Below are 7,043 nucleotides of genomic sequence, written 5' to 3' on the forward strand. Positions count from 1 at the left end.
AATGGTGTGGATGGTATAGGTCTGTGGGAGAACTCCTATCTGTAATGATGTGGGTGGTATAGGTATGTGGGAGAACTCCTATCTGTAATGATGTGGGTGGTATAGGTCTGTGGGAGAACTCCTATCTGTAATGGTGTGGGTGGTATAGGTCTGTGGGAGAACTCCTATCTGTAATGGTGTGGGTGGTATAGGTCTGTTGGAGAACTCCTATCTGTAATGGTGTGGGTGGTATAGGTCTGTGGGGGAACTCCTATCTGTAATGATGTGGGTGGTATAGGTCTGTGGGGGAACTCCTATCTGTAATGGTGTGGGTGGTATAGGTCTGTTGGAGAACTCCTATCTGTAATGGTGTGGGTGGTATAGGTATGTGGGGGAACTCCTATCCTTAATGGTGTGGGTGGTATAGGTATGTGGGAGAACTCCTATCTGTAATGATGTGGGTGGTATAGGTATGTGGGAGAACTCCTATCTGTAATGGTGTGGGTGGTATAGGTATGTGGGAGAACTCCTATCTGTAATGGTGTGGATGGTATAGGTCTGTGGGAGAACTCCTATCTGTAATGATGTGGGTGGTATAGGTCTGTTGGAGAACTCCTATCTGTAATGATGTGGGTGGTATAGGTATGTGGGGGAACTCATATCTGTAATGGTGTGGGTGGTATAGGTGTGTGGGGGAACTCCTATCTGTAATGGTGTGGGTGGTATAGGTCTGTGGGAGAACTCCTATCCTTAATGATGTGGGTGGTATCGGTCTGTTGGAGAACTCCTATCTGTAATGATGTGGGTGGTATAGGTCTGTTGGAGAACTCCTATCTGTAATGATGTGGGTGGTATAGGTCTGTTGGGGAACTCCTATCTGTAATGGTGTGGGTGGTATAGGTCTGTTGGAGAACTCCTATCTGTAATGGTGTGGGTGGTATAGGTCTGTGGGAGAACTCCTATCTGTAATGGTGTGGGTGGTATAGGTCTGTGGGAGAACTCCTATCTGTAATGGTGTGGGTGGTATAGGTCTGTGGGAGAACTCCTATCCTTAATGGTGTGGGTGGTATAGGTCTGTGGGAGAACTATCTGTAATGGTGTGGGTGGTATGAGTCTGTTGGAGAACTCCTATCTGTAATGGTGTGGGTGGTATAGGTCTGTGGGAGAACTCCTATCTGTAATGGTGTGGGTGGTATAGGTCTGTGGGAGAACTCCTATCTGTAATGGTGTGGGTGGTATGGGTCTGTGGGAGAACTCCTATCTGTAATGGTGTTGGTGGTATAGGTCTGTGGGAGAACTCCTATCTGTAATGGTGTGGGTGGTATAGGTATGTGGGGGAACTCCTATCCTTAATGGTGTGGGTGGTATAGGTCTGTGGGAGAACTCCTATCTGTAATGGTGTGGGTGGTATAGGTCTGTTGGAGAACTCCTATCTGTAATGATGTGGGTGGTATAGGTATGTGGGGGAACTCCTATCTGTAATGATGTGGGTGGTATAGGTCTGTTGGAGAACTCCTATCTGTAATGATGTGGGTGGTATAGATCTGTGGAAGAACTCCTATCCTTAATGGTGTGGGTGGTATAGGTATGTGGGGGAACTCCTATCTGTAATAGTGTGGGTGGTATAGGTCTGTTGGAGAACTCCTATCTGTAATGGTGTGGGTGGTATAGGTCTGTGGGAGAACTCCTATCTGTAATAGTGTGGGTGGTATAGGTCTGTGGGAGAACTCCTATCTGTAATGATGTGGGTGGTATAGGTCTGTTGGAGAACTCCTATCTGTAATGATGTGGGTGGTATAGGTATGTGGGGGAACTCCTATCTGTAATGGTGTGGGTGGTATAGGTGTGTGGGAGAACTCCTATCTGTAATGGTGTGGGTGGTATAGGTCTGTGGGAGAACTCCTATCCTTAATGATGTGGGTGGTATGGGTCTGTTGGAGAACTCCTATCTGTAATGGTGTGGGTGGTATAGGTCTGTTGGAGAACTCCTATATGTAATGATGTGGGTGGTATAGGTATGTGGGGGAACTCCTATCCTTAATGGTGTGGGTGGTATAGGTGTGTGGGGGAACTCCTATCTGTAATGGTGTGGGTGGTATAGGTCTGTGGCAGAACTCCTATCTGTAATGATGTGGGTGGTATAGGTCTGTTGGAGAACTCCTATCTGTAATGATGTGGGTGGTATAGGTCTGTTGGGGAACTCCTATCTGTAATGGTGTGGGTGGTGTAGGTCTGTTGGAGAACTCCTATCTGTAATGGTGTGGGTGGTATAGGTCTGTGGGAGAACTCCTATCTGTAATGGTGTGGGTGGTATAGGTCTGTGGGAGAACTCCTATCTGTAATGGTGTGGGTGGTATAGGTCTGTGGGAGAACTCCTATCCTTAATGGTGTGGGTGGTATAGGTCTGTGGGAGAACTCCTATCTGTAATGGTGTGGGTGGTATGAGTCTGTTGGAGAACTCCTATCTGTAATGGTGTGGGTGGTATAGGTATGTGGGAGAACTCCTATCTGTAATGGTGTGGGTGGTATAGGTCTGTGGGAGAACTCCTATCTGTAATGGTGTGGGTGGTATGGGTCTGTGGGAGAACTCCTATCTGTAATGGTGTGGGTGGTATAGGTCTGTGGGAGAACTCCTATCTGTAATGGTGTGGGTGGTATAGGTATGTGGGGGAACTCCTATCCTTAATGGTGTGGGTGGTATAGGTCTGTGGGAGAACTCCTATCTGTAATGGTGTGGGTGGTATAGGTCTGTTGGAGAACTCCTATCTGTAATGATGTGGGTGGTATATGTATGTGGGGGAACTCCTATCTGTAATGATGTGGGTGGTATAGGTCTGTTGGAGAACTCCTATCTGTAATGGTGTGGGTGGTATAGGTATGTGGGGGAACTCCTATCTGTAATGGTGTGGGTGGTATAGGTGTGTGGGGGAACTCCTATCTGTAATGGTGTGGGTGGTATAGGTCTGTGGGAGAACTCCTATCTGTAATGATGTGGGTGGTATAGGTCTGTTGGGGAACTCCTATCTGTAATGGTGTGGGTGGTATAGGTCTGTGGGAGAACTCCTATCTGTAATGGTGTGGGTGGTATAGGTCTGTGGGAGAACTCCTATCTGTAATGGTGTGGGTGGTATGGGTCTGTGGGAGAACTCCTATCTGTAATGGTGTTGGTGGTATAGGTCTGTGGGAGAACTCCTATCTGTAATGGTGTGGGTGGTATAGGTATGTGGGGGAACTCCTATCCTTAATGGTGTGGGTGGTATAGGTCTGTGGGAGAACTCCTATCTGTAATGGTGTGGGTGGTATAGGTCTGTTGGAGAACTCCTATCTGTAATGATGTGGGTGGTATAGGTATGTGGGGGAACTCCTATCTGTAATGATGTGGGTGGTATAGGTCTGTTGGAGAACTCCTATCTGTAATGATGTGGGTGGTATAGATCTGTGGAAGAACTCCTATCCTTAATGGTGTGGGTGGTATAGGTATGTGGGGGAACTCCTATCTGTAATAGTGTGGGTGGTATAGGTCTGTTGGAGAACTCCTATCTGTAATGGTGTGGGTGGTATAGGTCTGTGGGAGAACTCCTATCTGTAATAGTGTGGGTGGTATAGGTCTGTGGGAGAACTCCTATCTGTAATGATGTGGGTGGTATAGGTCTGTTGGAGAACTCCTATCTGTAATGATGTGGGTGGTATAGGTATGTGGGGGAACTCCTATCTGTAATGGTGTGGGTAGTATAGGTGTGTGGGAGAACTCCTATCTGTAATGGTGTGGGTGGTATAGGTCTGTGGGAGAACTCCTATCCTTAATGATGTGGGTGGTATGGGTCTGTTGGAGAACTCCTATCTGTAATGGTGTGGGTGGTATAGGTCTGTTGGAGAACTCCTATATGTAATGATGTGGGTGGTATAGGTATGTGGGGGAACTCCTATCCTTAATGGTGTGGGTGGTATAGGTGTGTGGGGGAACTCCTATCTGTAATGGTGTGGGTGGTATAGGTCTGTGGCAGAACTCCTATCTGTAATGATGTGGGTGGTATAGGTCTGTTGGAGAACTCCTATCTGTAATGATGTGGGTGGTATAGGTCTGTTGGGGAACTCCTATCTGTAATGGTGTGGGTGGTGTAGGTCTGTTGGAGAACTCCTATCTGTAATGGTGTGGGTGGTATAGGTCTGTGGGAGAACTCCTATCTGTAATGGTGTGGGTGGTATAGGTCTGTGGGAGAACTCCTATCTGTAATGGTGTGGGTGGTATAGGTCTGTGGGAGAACTCCTATCCTTAATGGTGTGGGTGGTATAGGTCTGTGGGAGAACTCCTATCTGTAATGGTGTGGGTGGTATGAGTCTGTTGGAGAACTCCTATCTGTAATGGTGTGGGTGGTATAGGTATGTGGGAGAACTCCTATCTGTAATGGTGTGGGTGGTATAGGTCTGTGGGAGAACTCCTATCTGTAATGGTGTGGGTGGTATGGGTCTGTGGGAGAACTCCTATCTGTAATGGTGTGGGTGGTATAGGTCTGTGGGAGAACTCCTATCTGTAATGGTGTGGGTGGTATAGGTATGTGGGGGAACTCCTATCCTTAATGGTGTGGGTGGTATAGGTCTGTGGGAGAACTCCTATCTGTAATGATGTGGGTGGTATAGGTATGTGGGAGAACTCCTATCTGTAATGGTGTGGGTGGTATAGGTATGTGGGAGAACTCCTATCTGTAATGGTGTGGATGGTATAGGTCTGTGGGAGAACTCCTATCTGTAATGATGTGGGTGGTATAGGTCTGTTGGAGAACTCCTATCTGTAATGATGTGGGTGGTATAGGTATGTGGGGGAACTCATATCTGTAATGGTGTGGGTGGTATAGGTGTGTGGGGGAACTCCTATCTGTAATGGTGTGGGTGGTATAGGTCTGTGGGAGAACTCCTATCCTTAATGATGTGGGTGGTATCGGTCTGTTGGAGAACTCCTATCTGTAATGATGTGGGTGGTATAGGTCTGTTGGAGAACTCCTATCTGTAATGATGTGGGTGGTATAGGTCTGTTGGGGAACTCCTATCTGTAATGGTGTGGGTGGTATAGGTCTGTTGGAGAACTCCTATCTGTAATGGTGTGGGTGGTATAGGTCTGTGGGAGAACTCCTATCTGTAATGGTGTGGGTGGTATAGGTCTGTGGGAGAACTCCTATCTGTAATGGTGTGGGTGGTATAGGTCTGTGGGAGAACTCCTATCCTTAATGGTGTGGGTGGTATAGGTCTGTGGGAGAACTATCTGTAATGGTGTGGGTGGTATGAGTCTGTTGGAGAACTCCTATCTGTAATGGTGTGGGTGGTATAGGTCTGTGGGAGAACTCCTATCTGTAATGGTGTGGGTGGTATAGGTCTGTGGGAGAACTCCTATCTGTAATGGTGTGGGTGGTATGGGTCTGTGGGAGAACTCCTATCTGTAATGGTGTTGGTGGTATAGGTCTGTGGGAGAACTCCTATCTGTAATGGTGTGGGTGGTATAGGTATGTGGGGGAACTCCTATCCTTAATGGTGTGGGTGGTATAGGTCTGTGGGAGAACTCCTATCTGTAATGGTGTGGGTGGTATAGGTCTGTTGGAGAACTCCTATCTGTAATGATGTGGGTGGTATAGGTATGTGGGGGAACTCCTATCTGTAATGATGTGGGTGGTATAGGTCTGTTGGAGAACTCCTATCTGTAATGATGTGGGTGGTATAGATCTGTGGAAGAACTCCTATCCTTAATGGTGTGGGTGGTATAGGTATGTGGGGGAACTCCTATCTGTAATAGTGTGGGTGGTATAGGTCTGTTGGAGAACTCCTATCTGTAATGGTGTGGGTGGTATAGGTCTGTGGGAGAACTCCTATCTGTAATAGTGTGGGTGGTATAGGTCTGTGGGAGAACTCCTATCTGTAATGATGTGGGTGGTATAGGTCTGTTGGAGAACTCCTATCTGTAATGATGTGGGTGGTATAGGTATGTGGGGGAACTCCTATCTGTAATGGTGTGGGTGGTATAGGTGTGTGGGAGAACTCCTATCTGTAATGGTGTGGGTGGTATAGGTCTGTGGGAGAACTCCTATCCTTAATGATGTGGGTGGTATGGGTCTGTTGGAGAACTCCTATCTGTAATGGTGTGGGTGGTATAGGTCTGTTGGAGAACTCCTATATGTAATGATGTGGGTGGTATAGGTATGTGGGGGAACTCCTATCCTTAATGGTGTGGGTGGTATAGGTGTGTGGGGGAACTCCTATCTGTAATGGTGTGGGTGGTATAGGTCTGTGGCAGAACTCCTATCTGTAATGATGTGGGTGGTATAGGTCTGTTGGAGAACTCCTATCTGTAATGATGTGGGTGGTATAGGTCTGTTGGGGAACTCCTATCTGTAATGGTGTGGGTGGTGTAGGTCTGTTGGAGAACTCCTATCTGTAATGGTGTGGGTGGTATAGGTCTGTGGGAGAACTCCTATCTGTAATGGTGTGGGTGGTATAGGTCTGTGGGAGAACTCCTATCTGTAATGGTGTGGGTGGTATAGGTCTGTGGGAGAACTCCTATCCTTAATGGTGTGGGTGGTATAGGTCTGTGGGAGAACTCCTATCTGTAATGGTGTGGGTGGTATGAGTCTGTTGGAGAACTCCTATCTGTAATGGTGTGGGTGGTATAGGTATGTGGGAGAACTCCTATCTGTAATGGTGTGGGTGGTATAGGTCTGTGGGAGAACTCCTATCTGTAATGGTGTGGGTGGTATGGGTCTGTGGGAGAACTCCTATCTGTAATGGTGTGGGTGGTATAGGTCTGTGGGAGAACTCCTATCTGTAATGGTGTGGGTGGTATAGGTATGTGGGGGAACTCCTATCCTTAATGGTGTGGGTGGTATAGGTCTGTGGGAGAACTCCTATCTGTAATGGTGTGGGTGGTATAGGTCTGTTGGAGAACTCCTATCTGTAATGATGTGGGTGGTATATGTATGTGGGGGAACTCCTATCTGTAATGATGTGGGTGGTATAGGTCTGTTGGAGAACTCCTATCTGTAATGGTGTGGGTGGTATAGGTATGTGGGGGAACTCCTATC

The sequence above is a fragment of the Oncorhynchus mykiss genome, unplaced genomic scaffold (genome assembly GCF_013265735.2).
Source record: "Oncorhynchus mykiss isolate Arlee unplaced genomic scaffold, USDA_OmykA_1.1 un_scaffold_191, whole genome shotgun sequence".
Lineage (NCBI taxonomy): Eukaryota > Metazoa > Chordata > Actinopteri > Salmoniformes > Salmonidae > Oncorhynchus > Oncorhynchus mykiss.